The sequence below is a fragment of the Macrobrachium rosenbergii genome, chromosome 8 (genome assembly GCF_040412425.1).
Source record: "Macrobrachium rosenbergii isolate ZJJX-2024 chromosome 8, ASM4041242v1, whole genome shotgun sequence".
NCBI classification, from domain to species: Eukaryota; Metazoa; Arthropoda; class Malacostraca; order Decapoda; family Palaemonidae; genus Macrobrachium; species Macrobrachium rosenbergii.
In genome coordinates, this window is record NC_089748.1 from 36,476,236 (window position 1) to 36,494,845 (window position 18,610).

Consider the following 18,610-nt stretch of genomic DNA (forward strand, 5'->3'; position numbering starts at 1 on the left):
GGTCCTTCCTTCCGAATAACCTCTCCTCCGTAGGGAGTTGGTGCCGTCAGTGCATCTCATTGCTGTAGGCATTACCCAAGGGTCTTTGCAGCGTCTCTTCGGCCCCCTAGCTGCAACCTCTTTCGTTCCTTTTACTGCACCTCCGTTCGTATTCTCTTTCTTCTATCTAACCTTCCACCCTCTCCTAGCAGTTGTTTCATGTGCAGCTGCGAGGTTTTCCTCCTGTTACACCTCTCGAACCTTCTTACCGCTAATTTCACTTTGGGCTAAACTCTGCATTCCAGTCCATTCCTAATAACCTGTCGCTGCTTCTGTCCTGCGCCTGCGTATTCGAAGGAAGGAACCGAGGTCCGTTGTTGGCCCCCTTCATAGCTCTCTCTCTTTTTTTATTTGTCGCTACTTTTGTTGGGATGGTTAGTAATTGATTAGTATTTAAAGGATTATCAATTTCGTTAGGGTGATTATTAGGATTGTTCAAAATGTACACCCAGTTCCCTAGATTCCACCAAAAAGGATGCCTATTTTTTTTAGGTAGGAAACAGTCAGGTGAAAATTATTGTAGTAAAATGCTGATGGAAGTTGATTAAACAAATGAAGGTTAATTATTCAGAAAAAATAGCAGTTAGGTCTGCCCCACTCAGTTTTTCTGGTATTGCACTGCTGATACGAACATCCTTCGTAGATCAACTCGGGCACCGATTATGAACTGTTTGGTCTTGAGGAAACTGGATTTTATGTAGGAGCCGAATTTGACGAGTTCCTGGCCTGATGGACCTCCTATTTCTTTTTATAGCCCAGTTGGAGTGGAGGCGTATTGAAGCCGATAATCTACTCCGTGGGGGTTAGTGCCGCCAGTGCACCTCGCTCGGTGCACTGTAGGCATTGCTTAAGTCTCTTTGCAGCGTCCCTTCGGCCCGTAGCTGCAACCCCTTTCATTTCTTACTGTACTTCCGTTCAGGTTCTCGTTTATTACATCTTGCTTTCCTCAAACCTCTCCTGACAATTGATTCATAGCTCAACTGCGAGATTTTTTCCTCCTGTGACGCCTTTCAAACCTTTTTCCCAGTCGACTTCCGTTCCAGCGCCGAATGACCTCATCACAGGCGCCAGTGCCTTTGGCCCGAGTTCTAAATTCTAAATTTCTATTCATAATTGAAAAAGCAGTTCCATTGAACGTCCAGGGGTGTCACTCGGCGTGTGCCTCACCCCCTCAGAGTGACACCCAGAGGAACAAGAGAACTCGGCTCATCAGTGCTCCGGAATGAAAAGGTCAAGCGGACACTGTAACCTCTTTGCAAGAGGAGGCATTCAAAGCAAGGAAAACATGGTCGTTCATGTCTTGAAAGCGCCTTCAGGAGGGTCCTGGGTGAATCTGTGTCTCTCTCTCTCTCTCTCTCTCTCTCTCTCTCTCTCTCTCTCTCTCTCTCTCTCTCTCTCTCTCTCACTGCACAGTTTTAAAATTAATTACATATCTTCCTGTCAGTACAATTTGAAATCTGATCAATTTAATCCAAACAAATCTTACATTATCTCTCTCTCTCTCTCTCTCTCTCTCTCTCTCTCTCTCTCTCTCTCTCTCTCTCTCTCTCTGCAGTTTTAAAATTAATAATTACATATCTCTCAGTAAAATTTAAATATAATCACTATAATTCAAACAAAAACTTACATTATCTCTCTCTCTCTCTCTCTCTCTCTCTCTCTCTCTCTCTCTCTCTCTCTCTCTCTCTCTCTCTGCACAGTTTTAAAATTAATAATTACATATCTCTCTCTCAGTACAATTTAAATTTAATCAACTTAATCCAAACAAAAAATTTCTCTCTCTCTCTCTCTCTCTCTCTCTCTCTCTCTCTCTCTCTCTCTCTCTCTCTCTCTCTCTCTCTCTCACGAAATGAAAATGATTAAAAATTTTAACGCTCCCGTGACAAAAAATTTCTGTGCCTCGTCGCGAAATCTGTTGATGGGGCGCGAGTGTCATTCATCCAACGACGAGGCTTGAGGAGAGAGAGAGAGAGAGAGAGAGGTAAATTTTCGTCTGGATTAAAATAATTAAGTAATTAAATTTATATTATATTATGATATATATATATATATATATATATATATATATATATATATATATATATATATATATATATATACGACAGAGAGAGAGAGAGAGAGAGAGAGAGAGAGAGAGAGAGAGAAATATGTAAATTTTCGTCTGGATTAAAATAATTAAGTAATTAAATTTATAATATATATATATATATATATATATATATATATATATATATATATAGAGAGAGAGAGAGAGAGAGAGAGAGAGAGAGAGAGAGAGAGAGAGAGAGAGAGAGAGAGAGAGAAATATGTAAATTTTCGTCTGGATTAAAATAATTAAGTAATTAAATTTATATATATATATATATATATATATATATATATATATATATATATATATAGAGAGAGAGAGAGAGAGAGAGAGAGAGAGAGAGAGAGAGAGAGAGAGAGAGAGAGAGAGAGAGAGAGAGAGAGAGATATATATATATATATATATATATATATATATATATATATAGAGAGAGAGAGAGAGAGAGAGAGAGAGAGAGAGAGAGAGAGAGAGAGAGAGAGAGAGAGAGAGAGAGTCCTCATAGGCTTGCATTTTGAAATGACTATCCCGGATTACCACAAGCCAACACATCTCATCCCCGAGAGAGAGAGAGAGAGAGAGAGAGAGAGAGAGAGAGAGAGAGAGAGAGAGAGAGAGAGACACACACACACACAAGCACCTGAGCCATTCAGGCAGAGCAAAAGGGGGTTGGTTACTTTGGCTACCATGCCGTTTGAGTGTCCTCGAGCGTGACCTACATCGCAATGAACTAACACTCGGCGGTCACATAGCCCCCCCTTCCCCCACCCCCCGAATGGCTGTCCTTAGGGGTCTCCCCTTCTTGTTTTATCACTTTTCACTCCGAGTGGAAGGAGAGAGAGAGAGAGAGAGAGAGAGAGAGAGAGAGAGAGAGAGAGAGAGAGAGAGAGAATGTGTAAATTTTCGTTTGGATGAAAATAATTAGGTAATTAAACTTAGAGAGAGAGAGAGAGAGAGAGAGAGAGAGAGAGAGAGAGAGAGAGAGAGAGAGAAATGTGTAATATTTCGTCTGGATTAGAGTAATTATCCATTTTAAGGTGATTAAGGTAATTAGATTTAAAACTTTTCTCAGAGAGAGAGAGAGAGAGAGAGAGAGAGAGAGAGAGAGAAGAAAAAATATGTCAATTTTTCTGTGGATGAAAGTAATTACATTTAAAACTTTTCTCAGAGAGAGAGAGAGAGAGAGAGAGAGAGAGAAAGGAAAAAATATGTCAATTTTTCTGTGGATGAAAAGTAATTACATTTAAGACTTTTCTGAGAGAGAGAGAGAGAGAGAGAGAGAGAGAGAGAGAGAGAGAGAGAGAGAGAGAGAGAGAGACGGATGTCAGTATCAGCCGTTTATCAGAATGATTCTGTAACTCAGACGCTTGTACTTTTATCATAGATTAACATTCTAAAGCAATAGACGCATTTACCCCTTTACCTACGCCTGCGAGGAGGAGCCCAGGTGTCAAAATTTTCGGGACCAGGGGAAGGGGGGGGAGGGGGGGCGGCCTCAGAAACACTGATGTCATAACAGGCGAATCTCATGCGTCATACCTGAGCGTATTTGGTATTCAGTGCTGACCTCGGTGTTTGGCTGTGATGGAAAAGGACTCTGCTTTTGTCAGGCGGACTTGGTGTTAATTTGCTTGCTTGCTTTGATGCGATATTTGCTGTGAAATGACAGTTTTTAGGTTACAGGGGTGCTTGTGATTATGTATGTGGAGTTTACACTCAGCAATGTTATATAAGTCAATTAAGTTTATAGTTTTCATAAAAGAAAACTATTTTGGCGGCTTTGTCTGTCCGGCAGCACTTTTTCTGTCCGCCCTCAGATCTTAGAAACTACTGAGGCTAGAGGGCTGCAAATTGGTATGTTGATCATCCACCTACCAATCATCAAACATACCAAATTGCAGCCCTCTAACCTCAGTAGTTTATTTTATTTACGGTTAAAGATAGCCATAATCGTGCTTCCGGCACTGTTATAGGATAGGCCACCACCGGCCCGTGGTAAAAGTTTCATGGACCACTGCTCATATAGCATTATACCGAGACCACCGAAAGACAGATCTACTTTCGGTGTCCTTGATTATACGATGTACAGAAAACTCGACTGCGCCGAATTCGGTGCATTTTTTAATTGTTATTCTTTTGTATTCATATTCGTCGACAGCGTTATCTGATTGTCAGTATAATTCGTACCATCTTGATATTTTTTTTACCATGTTTTAAGCATTTGTCCGTGATGTCAAACACTGGATAAGTGGTAGGGTTGATCAAAGTCATCAGAGTGGCTGCTTGTTTGGTAGAAAGCTTCTCCAGAGGAGGTCAGGTTTCTGGGCAAGTTGAGGATACAGTAAGATAAACAAGTGAGGTCACTTCAGAAACTCTAGTGGCCTCTGGCAAACACCAGCTGCTGTGGACTTCAGTGTACATAGTCACTCACTTCAGTATGCAAAAACAGCTTCAGCGACCATTTTCGTTTGTCGTTGCAAGGTCACTGCAGTATGCTGTATCAGTAACCATTTTCATTTTATGACCACTGTGAATTCAGTGTGCATGGTCACTTCTGTATGCAAAAACAGGTTCATTAGCCATTTTCATTTTATGATCACTGTGAACTTCAGTGTGCATGGTCATTTCAGGATGCAAAAATTGCTTCATTAATCATTTTAATTTTATGACTACTGTAAACTTCAGTGTACATGGTCATTTCAGTATGCAAAAATTGCTTCATTAACCATTTTCATTATATGACCACTGGAAACTTCAGTGTACTTGGTTACTGAAGTAACAGGTTCATTAACCATTGTAATTTTATGACCACTGTAAACTTCAGTGTACATGGTCACTTCAGTATGCGAAAATAGCTTCATTAACCATTTTAATTTTATGACCACTGTAAACTTCAGTATACCTGGTCATTTCAGTATGCAAAAATTGCTTCATTAACTATTTTCATTATATGACCACTGGAAACTTCAGTGTACCTGGTCACTTCAGTATGCAAAAACAGCTTCATTAACCATTTCCATCTCATGACCACTGAACGCTACATGGTCACTTCATCAACATGTCAACTGCCAACGCTGTAATCGTGCTCACTTCGGTCATCAAGATAGCAAGATAACAGCTTCCGGAAGTCACGGCCACTTCAGCTTTCAGGTTTGCTTGAACAGCCTTGCTTGAACAGCCTTGCTTGAACAGCCTTGCCTGAACAGCCGTGGTCGCTTAAGAGAGAAATCACGGTCACCTCTAGGACACTTCACTGCTGTATATTCACATCAGACGTTTTGTGGATGCGGGGTAGGAAGGGAGGGAGGGGGTTGGTGGGTTAAGGGACTTAGACCTTCTTAATGTAGGACGGAGTGAGAATGGATTATCAACTAGACCATTGAGAGCCAAGACATGGCTCTGCATTTCTTCTTCCAGAAGGTTCATTGTTTTGGGGAACAAGCTTAGGCTTAGGCTTAGGCTACAGCCGTCAGTGCACCTCATGCGGTGCACTGTAGGCATTAATGAAAGCATTCTTTGCAGCTGTTAATCAGCTCAGTGGTCTGGTTGAACTAAGGTATACCTAACCTTTGCAGCTTCCTTTTCGCCCCCAAGCTGCAACCCCTTTCATTCCTTTTACTGTACCTCCGTTCGTATTCTCTTTCTTCCATCTTACTCTCCTCAACCCTCTCCTAACAGTTGATTGATTCATAGTGCAACTGCTTTGAGGTTTTCCTCCTGTTACGCCTTTCAAACCTTTTTACTGTCAATTTCCGTTTCAGCGCTGATTGTCCTCATAGACCCCAGCGCTTGGTCTTGGGAACTAAATCCTCTATTCTATTCTATTCAGTTCTGACAAGTGTCAGGAAAGCTCTGTAGAATGCGAGGACTTAACCGTTGGGGAACACGGCTGGAAAGTTCCGTAGCATGCGAGGACGTTAAGGTCCACGTCTCACGGTTCCATTCCAGTGTTTTGGCAATTTCAGTTCCTAATGAGTTCTAGGCAATACCTTCGACATCTCGACCCGTCTTGGAAAAACGATATTGGGCGTTGAAGTTTCAAAATCCTTTGTGATGATATTATTTTTTAAGACTTTTGAGCCCGTCCAAAAATTCTTGCTGACTTCCTATAAAATCCTTTGTGATGATATTACGCTTTGAGGCTTTTGAGCCCGTCCAAAAATTCTTGCAGACTCCACATGGACAGAAATTAACTATGGTAATTAATTTAGCTTCGTGTAGAATTCGTGTCGTATGGCCACCTGTTAAATACTTAGCAAGAAAAATAATAGGAAACAAAATGAAGTAGGAAAGGAAATAAAGTGTTACATTTTTGTGATCTATTGTGGCACCTGCACTTTTAATTGAATTCACTGTGCTTGCTAATTTTAATATATATATATATATATATATATATATATATATATATATATATATATATATATATATATATATATATATATATATATATATATATATATATATATACATATATATATATTGTATGTTTATACTTGTTCTTGTTCTTGTTCAAGTGCCAAAATTCACATGTGGCATTTATAACTTGCAACACTTTTTGACACTTCCGTATTGGAAGTGTTGCCAGTTCTTCAGATACGTGTGCGTCGGCACACACACACACACACACACACACACACACACACACACACACACACATACCCTTGTGTATACATATAAACTATATATATATATATATATATATATATATATATATATATATATATATATACATATATATACACACACACACACACACACACACACACACACACACAACCTGCCGTACAAACGTCAGCGTTATACTTTATCATGTGATGGCCAGTGACTTCCGGCCCTATCAAGGGCGACTGCGGCAGCGCCAGATAACTGCGGCTTATAGGCTGTCATTATCACGTGGCGCTGAAATAAAGTAGAAGCAGTATAGTTAATCGAGACGACCTCAGTAATTCCTCTTGGCGGCATAAAAATAAAAAAAAAAAAGGGCCTTTCCGTCTGTGAAAATCGAGACTGAATTAGTCTGTGGGGAACTGGAATCTACGTCAAGGGTATTAACTGATTCAAGGATATTTAGGGGAAAAGTTACGTTTAATAAGTTAATTTTTAGGAATACCGCGCTCTCTTCTTTTGCTGCCTTGCTTTGCGTGCTCACGCATGTGCGCGCGCGCGCTTGCACACACACACACAGACGTGTATATATATATATGTGTATGTATATTTTATATATATATATACATACTGTATATGTATATACTGTATATATATAAATGAAGAAGTTTTAAATTATTGGTGCCTGGAAAATTATTGACTACGAGTCTCTCTCTCTCTCTCTCTCTCTCTCTCTCTCTCTCTCTCTCTACTTCTCTCTCTCATTGATTAATTCAAACTCTTTTGTACTTACTACTGTGGTCTCCATCATTGATTAATTCAAGCCAGTTGTTATTAGTTATTTGCAAAAGAAAACTATTGTACCGGCTTTGTCTGTCCGTCCGCACTTTTTCTGTTCGCCCTCAGATCCTAAAAACTACTAAGGCTAGAGGGCTGGAACTTGGTATGTTGATCATCCACCCTCCAATCATCAAACATACCAAATTTTAACCCTCTAACCTCAGTAATTTTTAATTTATTTAAAGTTAAAGTTAGCCATGATCGTGCTTTTGGCAACGATATAGGATAGGCCACCACCAGGCCGTTTTAAAGTTTCGTGGACCGCGGCTCATACAGCATTATACCGAGACCACCGAAAGAGAGATATATTTTCGGTGGCCTTGATTATGCGCTGTACAGAAAACTCGATTGCGCTGAAGAATGTTCGTTTTTAGTCAACCCAGCATGAAACATATTATGTCGTCTTGCATTTGTGACTCGGAATATCTTTACTGGCTGCATTTTCAATGGCTGGCCTCTGTACTTTGGACATGCCAAGGGGTTTTGAATAGTTAACCTATACCCCAAGACAATTACCTCCAAGGTACAGCCTAAACAGGGTCATGCAAAGGTTGCACGTATGGTCAGTTTTGCTGGCTAGCTCAGTCTGCCGTGACCCTTACGAGGAAGCAGTTCTCTGGGGCACTCAAGGAGGAGGTGATTGATCGTCGTAATTTTAATGTACAGCAATTATTTTGGGGAATTTTTATTACGGGTTTGAGGTGGACCTCCCGCTAAGGAGGAAATCTGGAATTCCATTCAGGAGCTGAGCATAAACCCGTACTTTAGACAACTTTGTAGTTTAATGAATGGCTTCCAAGGTTATATTTATATGTTTTTAGTTTTCTGTAAAAGAAAACTATTGTGCTGGCTTTGGTGTTCTGTCCGCACTTTATTCTATCCGCACTTTTTTCTGTCCACCCTCAGATCTTAGAAACTACTGAGGCTAGAGGGCTGCAAATTGGTATGTTGATCATCCACCCTCCAGTCGTCAAACATACCAAATTGCAGGCATCTAGCCTCAGTATTTTTTATTTTAGTTAAGGTTAAAGTTAGCCATAATCGTGCTTCTGGCAACGATATAGGATAGGCCACCATCGGGCTCATACAGCATTATACTGAGACCACCGAAAGATAGATCTATCTTTACAGAAAACTCGATTGCGCCGGAGAGACTTCGGCGCAATTTTTTTTTTTTTTTTTACTAGTTGAAGGCGTTGTTAGCAATATAACGCGAGTGTTCCGGAAGCATTATGGTTTAGCCTGCAACTATGTTCTTTATTGATAAAGGAGGAAGTAGTTTTGAATATTTTTGTCTTTTCAAGAATTGTTATTATCGTAATAACTATGATATAAAAAATAATAATGATGATGACTGCAGTTTTGAATCGGAGTTGGTCCGGGTGATGATATCATATTCCAGAACGTGGTGTGATTTCTAAGTATTTTTATTCAGTATTTTCCTTTTGAATAAAAAAAATCATTACAGCTGGTTTCATTGCTTAGAAAACTTGAATGTCTTAAATAAAAAAAAAAATCATTGTAAAATATGAAGGCATTTGAAAGGCGATTGAAAGAAATTATATACTGGAAAATGAGGAAAATGACCTCACAATTACAAGGTCAAGAGGAGTCAATTTGAAAGTTAAAAAAAAGAATTAACTGGATAATGTAACAGCTGAGAAAAGAAAACTCCATTGTGGAAAGAGACTTGGAAACATCTCAGAGTAATATTGAAGTCGGAAGCAAATGAAGTCTTGAAGGAAAAAAGAATATTGAGGGAAGTCTTGACCTGGAAAGACAAATCTTATTTTACTTGTGAAAATTTAAAAGGGTTGAACAATGTCATTTCTTTTAAAAAATGAAGGTTATTTGTGCGATACGGCATTCGACTGGTGCAGATAGACAGAAATATGATTTTTGGTTTATATGAAGATAGACAGAAAAATATGATTTTTGGTTTATGGAAATGAAAATATTGTAAGAAAAATTAATGAACAGAAAATATTGTAAAAAAATTAATGAGCAGAAATATGATTTTACGTTTTTGAAAAATTGGAAAAATTGAACAAAATGATTTTTTTTTTTATACAAATAATTAATGAACAGAAATATGATTTGTTTTTGAAAATATTTAAAGATTAATGAAAAATATTTGTTTTAAAAAAAAAATATTGTAAAAAAATTGAGCAGAAATATGATTTGTTTTTGAAAATATTGTCTGTAAAAATTGATAAATGATTTTTGTTTTAAAATGAAAAAATATTGTTAATCAACAGGAATATGATTCGGTTTTAAAGAAGTGAAAATATTGTAAAAAAAAATGATAATGATTTTGCAGAAGAAATGAAAATATTACAAGAAATCAATTATCAAAAATATGATTTTTTTTGATTTAAAAATGAAAATGTATAATTTTTGTTTTTAAAAATGAAAATATTGCAGAAAAAAAAAGTTTTAATTAATGAACTGAAATATGATTTTTGTTCTAAAGAAATGAAAATATTGTAAAAAACAATTAATGAACAGATACATGATTTTTTTAAATGGAAATATTGCAAAAAAAGCAATGAACAGATATATAATTTTTGTTTTAAAGGGATGAAAATATTGTTCAGAAAAATAAATTAACAGAAATATGATTTTTGTTTTAAGGAAGTAATAATATTGTAAAAAAAAAGTAATAAACAGAAATATGATTTGTTTTAAAGAAATGAAAATATTGTAAAAAAAATTTAATGAACAGGTATATGATTTTTTTAAATGGAAACATTTCAAAATATTAATGAACGGATATATATTTTTTGTTTTAAAGAAATAAGAATATTGTAAAAAAAAAAAAAAGTAATGAGCAGAAATATGATTTTTGCTTTAAAAAATGAAAACATTACAAAAAATGAATGAACAGAAATATGATCACTGTTGTAAATAAATTAAAACCCCGTGGAATTTAAGTCCTACCTCGACTTGGTCCTCAGAAGAAATCCACACACACTTTTGCCGTTTCGTAATTCATTCACCTGGATTGTATACGCTCAGTAATTCAACCAGCACTCCGTAATTTTAACAAATCTAATGAATCGTCCATTAACCCGACCTCTGTTTTTTAACCTGGATTAGAATGAACATCGGCAGCAGTGCTCCGGAAGGAAAAGAAGCCATTGTGTTTTGAGTATATTAAGAATCTCTTTATTTTTTGGTTTTAATTGTATGTTATATCTCTCTCTCTCTCTTTTTTTCAGGTAATTGCATTGCCAGCGTTGCCGTCTGGACGATCTCGGATTTAAACTTTGTGAGTTGAGTTTATTCAGTTTTGTGTGCGAGGGAGAATGTTGAAGGAATTCTGAGTTGAGTTTGGGAAGTGGCGAAGGATTTTGCGCTACTGAGGGAGGGTGGAGGAGACGTTTTGACTCATTTGGGAGGAGGAGGAGGAGGAGGTAGGAGGTATGAAAGTGGTGGAGGAGGAGGAGGAGGAGGTAGGAAAGTGGTGTTTGGGGAGGAGGAGCAGGAGGTAGGAATTTTAAGTTCGTCGAGTGAGAGAGGAGGAGGAAAAGAAGGAGGAGGTAGGAATTTTCAGTTCGTCGAGTGAGAGAGGAGGAGGAAAAGAAGGAGGAGGTAGGAATTTTCAGTTCGTCGAGTGAGAGAGGAGGAGGAGGAGGAGGTAGGAAAGTGGTGGTGGAGGAGGAGGAGGTAGGAGGAGATAAGAAATTTCAGTTCGTCGAGTGAGAGAGGAGGAGGAGGAGGATGAGGGAATAAGTAGGAGGTAGGAAGGTGGTGGTTGAGGAGGAGGAGGAGGAGGAGGTAGGAATTTTCAGTTCGTTGACAGAGAGAGAGGAAAGTGGAGGAGGAGGAGGAGGAGGAGGAATTTTCAGCTCGTCGAGTGAGGGAAGAGAAAAGCCCCCTTCCCTCTCCCCCTCCTTCTCTGAAAAAAAAAGGTATTGAATTTCAGGATCAAGTTAAAAAGAAATTTCCAGGATAAAAAAAAAAAAAAAAAAGGAGTGTTTCGAATCACATCAACTCAAAAGAGGCTGTGGATTCTGTAGAGGGATTGTGATGTTTCTGGATAAAATCAGAAGGGGGTGGAAGGGAGGGGAAGGTTTTAAGATCACTCAAATAATTATCCTTTCCTTTCTCGGCGCAAGAGGCCGCGAGGGAAGAAGTGTTTGCACGTTCGTATTCAACGATATTCTTTTGTTTTTTATTTAGATTACGAAACTACTTCATTAGGTTAAAAGCGGTTATAAATGTTGTAAGATTTCATGAATGAAATATGCTTTGTTTACTTAATACACACGCACGCACGCACACACACACACACACACACACACACACACACACACACACAACACATCGCGTTCACAGAAACATGTAATCTGTGTACAGTGCGTATAAATATATATATATATATATATATATATATATATATATATATATATATATATATATATATATATATATATATATATATATATATATGTGTGTGTGTGTGTGTATATATATATCTATACACGTATGTGTGTGCGTGTGTGTCTGTGTGTATGTATGTATGTATTAGAGAGAGAGAGAGAGAGAGAGAGAGAGAGAGAGAGAGAGAGAGATAGGAACGAGCACATTCTAGGTGATCATCCGGTAAAGTGGATAATCGCCTCCTCCTTCCGTACTTAAGGAATAATAATTGTACCTGTGACGACCGTAGTAGCATCGATAGTAGTAGTAGTAGTAGTAGCAGTAGTAGTACCAGTAGCAGTAGCAGTAGCAGCATAGTAGCCTAGTCGGGTTACAGCGGGCCGCGCCATAGTGGTGGAATGTCGGTCGGAGGACCTGCTTTGGATGGAGATATCTACTCTTCCTTCCGTAAAGGTTTGTGGGTGTTCGTGCTGTCTTGATCCCCCCGCCCCCCCTCCCCATGATGCTCCTCCATTCATTTGAGGTCCCCACTGCCGTGTTGTTTCGTTCGCTTCTCTCGTAAGAAGGTTGTTTCTTTATTTATATACTCCAGTACACTCCTCCATTCATTTGAGGTCCACCCCTGCCGTGTTGTTTCGTTCGTTTCTCTCGTAAGCAGGTTGTTTCTTTATTTATATACTCCACTACTCCTCCTAGCTTCTGTTAAATCGTACATTTTTTTGTGCTATTTTATTTTTTTTATATACAATGAATTGTGAGGCTTTTGCCAATGGCCATGCTTTAGGAAAGACATTGAACCACTTTGGGGGTCACAGATAGAAATCAGATTAGTAACTAAGTAAAGTTCAATTCAGATTCAGTGAAATGATGAGAAATGCGTCCATTTCCGTAGGTGTGAATCGAAACTGACGAATGAAGGGATTAGTAACTAAGTAAAGTTCGACTCAGATTCAGTGAAATGAGAAATGCGTCCATTTCCGAACGAATGGATTGTAGGTGACAAATAGAGCTTGCTTTGTACCCATCCAAATTACGCTATTTGTTAGGGCACTGGGGCACATTGTGAGTTCTCACTAAGGAGAAATGATCATCTAATTGTAGTAGAGTCTTCAGTTGATACAAATTCAGAAACGTTGCATTTTAAAATTTTTTTTCACCGAGGGAAAAGTCCAGTTAGAGATGCCAATTGATCATGCCTCTACATATCTAATTATTCTTGCCGTGATGCTTACCTGTAACTGCTCTCTTTCTCAAAGGCTGACACTGCTCTCTATGTTTTTAAGCTCTAAATCTCTCTCTCTCTCTCTCTCTCTCTCTCTCTCTCTCTCTCTCTCTCTCTCTTTTCTCTCTCATTTTTGATTTGGTGTAACGATGTTCATTATCGTTTCGACTTTCACAAGAAGTTTTTTTTTGATGGTCTATAAAAGTTGTCATTCATTCTTGTATATTTTATACATACCAGATATGTTTGCATACACTTTCTGAGCTAATAAGGTGTATTGTATACATACACATTCTAACCAAACAATGTTTATTCTATGCAGTATGTATACATACACACATTCTAAGCAGTGTGTGTTATATACATAACAGATTTGTATACATACACATTCTAGCCAAACAATGTGTGTTTATATAACAGATATGTATACATACACATTCTAAGGAGACAGTGTGTATTCTATATTAAAGATAAGTGTACATACACATTCCAAGCTAACAAGGTGTTGTTGTTTTGCCCTTCCGCGGGAGAAGAAGTCAGAACCTCAGAACTTACGAAGACCCGATGTCAGAGGTCTGATGAGGCGGGCTTTGCTGAGGTAATACTCCATGAATAAATTTATGATTTAATTTCGCCTCTGTCGCGCACGGCTTCCTTGAAATGACGAGGCCTCTGTTTAGTTTGGCTATGTGTGTGTGTGTGTTTTTTTTTTTCTGGGGTGGGGGTGGGGGGAAGAACTGGACTTTGTGTTGTAGAGTACTGAACTGGTGTAGGTGTGGGTTGGGACAGAACTGAACTTTTGTGTTGCAGAGTACTGACTGTGTTTTCTTTTTTTCTGGGGTAGGGGTGGGGAAGGGTCCTGGACTTTGTTTTTTTTTGGGTGGGGGGAGAGCACTGGACTGTGTGTGTGTTTTTTTTTCTGGTGTGGGAAGGGTCCTGGACTCTTTGTGTGGTTTTTTCTGGGGTTGGGAGAGTACTGACTTTTTTTTTTTTTATTTTGGGGTGGGGGAGTACTGACTGTGTGTTTTTTTTTTCTGGAGTTGGTAGGGTTCTGGACTTTGTGTGTGTGTTTTTTTCTCTGGGGTGGGGGTGGGGGAGAGTACTGGACTTTTTTTTTTTCTGGGGTGGGGGGAGTACTGGTCTGTGAATTTTTTCTGGGGTTGGAGGGGTAGGGTTCTGGACCGTGTGTGTTTTTTTCTGGTGTGGGGGGTGGGGGAGTACTGGACTGTGTGTTTTTTTCCTGGGGTTGGGAGAGGGGGAAGGATCCTGGACTCTGTGTGTTTTGTTTCTGGGGTGGGGTTTGGGGGGAGAGTACTGGACTGTGTTTTTTTTTTTGGATGTGGGAAGGGACTGGGTGTGTGTGTGTGTGTGTGGTGTGTGTGTGTGTGTGTGTGTGTGGGACCCCTCCCCATTTTGAGTTTTGATAGCTTTCGAAAATTCTTTATCCTTTTAATTTTTAGCGAGGATCATGATGCGTGAATTCTGATGTTCCTTAAAGGGAATTTACCCACCTATAAAGTCCCTAACCCCCTTCGGGTGGAAGTGTCGTCAGTGCACCTCGTGCTGTGAACTGTAGGCTTTACCAAAAGGCGTTTCTCAACGTCCCTTCGGCCCCTAATTGCACCCACTTTTTCAGCCTTTTGAACCTTCCCTCTATTCCTGTGTCCTTTCTCCGGTTATGTTGTCCAACCTCTCTAACCGTTAAGCCTTAGTGCGAGTGTGGGGTTGTCTCCCAGTTTCACTTTTTGTATCCTCGATCTTTCAACTTCCTGTCCAACACCTCTAACTCCCTCTTTTCGCTGCCTTAGACCCCGAGTAGCCAAAAGTGCCCCAGTGGGTCCCAGTGCTTGGCCTTTGGCCTAAATTCTGTCCTCCGTTTCATTCCACTCCCAGCGTTTGGCCAGACAGCCTAAACATCACATGATGAAATCGTATCTAAAGTTCTGAAACTAAATAACGGTATAATTCACACACTCGGATTCTTTCTATTTTAAAAGCGGGCATCTTTTGATGCAACAGGTATCCAGGCTTTGATTTACACTTGGCACGCCTTCGTTTGCCAACTGTGCAAGTCGCTTTGGCTCATATTACCGCTAGTTTTTTTTTTTTTTTTTTTTTTTTTTTTTGAGAGAGAGAGACTTGACCCGCCACAGGTCCCAAGGGCTTCGCGTGACCTCTCTTATCACTGTGGTTACAGGTGGCAGTACCGTGGTAAACAAATAAGGTCGTGCTTGTAAATATTTATACTGTTTTTCGTCTTCGAAAATATTATAAAATAGTATAAAATTCAGGATGTATAAAATTCAGAAATAAACTTTTTTTCTGAATATTCATACTACGATAGTCAAGTTATACAATGAAAACTAAACTATTTTCGTCTTCGAAAATAGTATAAAATAGTAGAAAATTCAGAACAAATTCTTTTTTCCGAATATGTAGACTACATTAATACAAAATTCAGGATGTATAAAATTCATACAAAATTCTTTTTCTGAGTATTACTACGTTATTCAAGTTATACGATGGCCAGCTTAACTATTTTCATATGAATTAGAACAAAATTCAGAATGTATAAATTGATAAATGAAAATTCTTTTTCTGGATTTTAGACATTTTCTTTTTATATTTCCTTCTTGAATAACATGCGTTCAGAATCCGATGGAATTTTCTTATATGTCAGAACTGACATTTAAATACGTCGTAATCAGAGTATACTTAATCTTTCATAAATTTTATTGTGGCACTTTTTTTTATAAGGTTTGACCTATTAGAAGTTGCGCCACTAATTTTATACTGTTCCTTTTTTCGTTTCCTCAATAATACGTTTTCAGAATCTGATGTAATTGCCAAAGGTATTCTTACTGATCTGTCAGAACAGATTACTTAATCTTCCTCAAATGTGATTTTGGCATTCATTTCTCTAGGATTTGACCACTTAGAAGTTACCCTATTAATTTTTAACTATTTTCCATTTCGTTTCCTCAGTATGCATGCCAGAATTTGATGTAATTGTCTCAGGGATTCTTACTTGTCTGTCATTAGAAATTACTTAACCTTCCACAAATCTTATTTAGGCATTCATTTCTGTAGAGTTTGACCACTTGGAAGTTACCTATTAATTTCTAATGGTCCCTATCATTTCATCTTGGAGAGACAATGCGTTTGTCACGGCTACAAATCCTACGACGAATGAATTTTCCCTTTTGTTGAAATCATCACAATTTTCTTCCCGTCGTTCCTACTGTTCCCCTTTTTTCGTTATCTCTTAGAGAGAAAGAGAGAGACATTCCGTTTATCATGGGTATGAATTTCCCGGCGAATAAATTTCAAAAAAGAAAAAAAAATTCCCTTTGTTGAAATCATCACATTTTCTTCCCGTCGTTCCTATGTCCTCAGTGGCTCCGAGTTCTCGAAGTCCTTCGGATTCCGGCAGGTCCTCAGCAGCGCTCCAAATGAACCTCGGTGGAATCTGGTCTCTTCCTGGTCCCCCAAGTAACCTGGCTGTTGGTGGCGGTGCCTCGCCGGGTCAGGTAGGTTGCAAGAACTGACCTGTCCAAGTGGGTCTCAAACCTGACCTGGCTAGCCTCCAGCAAGTCTAGTAGCATACATGAATGTGCGCGGGCGCGGGCGCGCGCCAGTGTCGTCGAGTCGAGTGTCAGTCTTCAGTTTTCTTTTTATAGGGAGTTGTTTTCCTTCTGGCGTCTAGGAAGTATCTGGAATTTATAGATCGTGTAGGTGATGTTAATTCGCTTTATCTGGTGTGTTTATGAAGAGTGCTGTGTTATGCACTGACCTCCCCCAACTGTAATGTATGTTTGTCTTGGTAGGTTTGTTCATTTCAAGTGAATTTTTCTTCTCTCGCCTCCTGTCTCTCTCTCTCTCTCTCTCTCTCTCTCTCTCTCTCTCTCTCTCTCTCTCAGTGCTAATCCATTTCTCCATTTTTTATTAACTTATACTATGACCTCGTCTCTCTCTCTCTCTCTCTCTCTCTCTCTCTCTCTCTCTCTCTCTCTCTCTCTCTCTCTCTCTCTCTGTTAGCCAGTGTTAATCCATTTTTCATTTTCTGTCAACGTATAGTATGACCTCCTCTCTCTCTCTCTCTCTCTCTCTCTCTCTCTCTCTCTCTCTCTCTCTCTCTCTCTCTCTCTCTCTCTCTCTCTGTTGTCATTGTTAATCCATTTCTTCATTTTTCTATCAACGTACAGTATGACCTCCACTCTCTCTCTCTCTCTCTCTCTCTCTCTCTCTGTTAATCCATTTCTTCATTTTTCTATCAACGTACAGTATGACCTCCACTCTCTCTCTCTCTCTCTCTCTCTCTCTCTCTCTCTCTCTCTCTCTCTCTCTCTCTCTCTCTCTCTCTCTCTCTCTCAGTTAGTGTTAATCCATTTCTCCATTTACTTATACTCCGTCCTTCATACAATTCATGTAAGTCATGTCATTTCATTTCCGAACCTCGAAAGCAGTTATTTCCCGTTATTGCAGCTGCATTCTTAACCCGGAAGTAAATTTGGGCTAATCTCAGCCCCCCCCTTCTCTCTCTCTCTCTCTCTCTCTCTCTCTCTCTCTCTCTCTCTCTCTCTCTCTCTCTCTCTCTCTCTAGCTACAGATAGTGTTTGGGAGGGATCAAGTAATTTGTGTTAATGAGGTCAGGAATGCCTTTGATATCCACATGACCCCACTCCTGTGAATGGGGTCACGAATGCCTTTGACACCCACGTGACCCCGCTCCTGTCAGTAGGGTCACGAATGCTTTTGACGTCCACATGACCCCGCTCCTGTGAATGGGGTCACGAATGCCTTTGACATCTCCTGTGAATGGGGTCAGGAATGCCTTTGATATCCACATGACCCCACTCCTGTGAATGGGGTCACGAATGCTTTTGAAGTCCACATGACCCCGCTCCTGTGAATGGGGTCACGAATGCTTTTGACGTCCGCATGACCCCCTCCTGTGAATGGGGTCACGAATGCCTTTGACGTCCACATAACCCCACTCCTGTGAATGGGGTCACGAATGCCTTTGACGTCCACATAACCCCACTCCTGTGAATGGGGTCAGGAATGCCTTTGACGTCCACATGACCCCACTCCTGTTATTGGGGTCACGAATGCCACTGACGTCCAAGTAACCCCACTCCTGTGAATGGGGTCACGAATGCCTTTGACGTCCACATGACCCCACTCCTGTTATTGGGGTCACGAATGCCTCTGACGTCCAAATAACCCCACTCCTGTGAATGGGGTCACGAATGCCTTTGACGTCCACATAACCCCACTCCTGTGAATGGGGTCACGAATGCCTTTGACGTCCACATAACCCCACTCCTGTGAATGGGGTCACGAATGCCTTTGACGTCCACGTGACCCCACTCCTGTTATTGGGGTCACGAATGCCTTTGACGTCCACATAACCCCACTCCTGTGAATGG

General features: G+C 39.6%; 1 protein-coding gene across 10 annotated transcripts in view; it reads left to right on the forward strand.

Annotated features, from left to right (window-relative positions):
* Positions 1–18,610, forward strand: part of LOC136840709 (orphan steroid hormone receptor 2-like) — a 369,221-nt gene that overhangs the window by 17,605 nt on the left and 333,006 nt on the right. For 7 of the 10 annotated variants that reach the window (XM_067107524.1, XM_067107516.1, XM_067107526.1 and 4 more), the window contains exon 2: positions 10,792–10,841. The exons of the other annotated variants lie outside the window; for them this stretch is intronic. The gene's annotated coding sequence lies outside the window, so the exon portion shown is untranslated. The remainder of the gene's footprint in view (positions 1–10,791; positions 10,842–18,610) is intronic. 10 annotated transcript variants of the gene reach the window in all.